The sequence below is a fragment of the Penaeus japonicus genome, unplaced genomic scaffold (assembly GCF_977035675.1).
Source record: "Penaeus japonicus unplaced genomic scaffold, GWHDUDI00000001_assembly GWHDUDI00000020, whole genome shotgun sequence".
Lineage (NCBI taxonomy): Eukaryota > Metazoa > Arthropoda > Malacostraca > Decapoda > Penaeidae > Penaeus > Penaeus japonicus.
The window spans coordinates 3,076,466-3,077,287 of record NW_028234422.1 but is presented as its reverse complement, the minus strand read 5'-3'; positions in this window follow the sequence as shown (position 1 = coordinate 3,077,287).

The window sequence follows — 822 nt, the reverse complement described above, 5'->3', positions numbered from 1 at the left end:
TTGCCGGAAATATTGTTCAGATTGTCTGCTCCTTTCCACCGAGGGGGATTCTGTCAAGGGTATGGGTTTATGTAATAGCCTTGCCAGAACTAAAACTGTTTTTCTTCTTCTTTTTCATTCATTTTTTTTTTTTTTTTATTATTATTGCTATACATTTTCATCTTTTTTTTTACATTCTGATATCTATTTATATTCTTCTTAATCTCTTCTCTCTCTCTTTTCTCTCTCTCTCTTCTCTCTCTCTTCTCACTTCTTTCTCTCTTATCACTTCTCTCTCTTTTCTCTCTCTCTCTCTCTCTCTCTCTCTCTCTTCTCTTCTCTTCTCTTCTCTTTTCTCTCTCTCTCTTCTCTCTCTCTTCTCACTTCTTTCTCTCTTATCACTTCTCTCTCTTTTCTCTCTCTCTCTCTCTCTCTCTCTTCTCTTCTCTTCTCTTCTCTTTTCTCTCTCTCTTCTCTCTCTCTCTCTCTCTCTCTCTCTCTCTCTCTCTCGCTCTTTCTCTCTCTCTGTCAATCTCTCTCTCTCTCGCCTTCTCTCTTTACCCATCTCTCTCTCTCTCTCTCTCTTTCTCCCCTCCCCTCTTCTCTCGCTCTAATTCTCTCTCTCATCATCTCTCCCCTCGTTCTCTCTTCTCTCTCTCTCCTCTCTCTTCTCGTCGTCTGCTCTCTGCTTCTCTATCACTCATTCTTCTCTCTCCCTCTCTCTCACGCTCTCCTCTCTCTGTCGATCTCTCTTCTGTCCTCTCTCTCTCTCTCTCTCTCTCTCTATCTCTCACGCTCTCTCTCTCTCTCTCTCTTCTGTCTCGCTCGCTCTCTCTCGCTCTC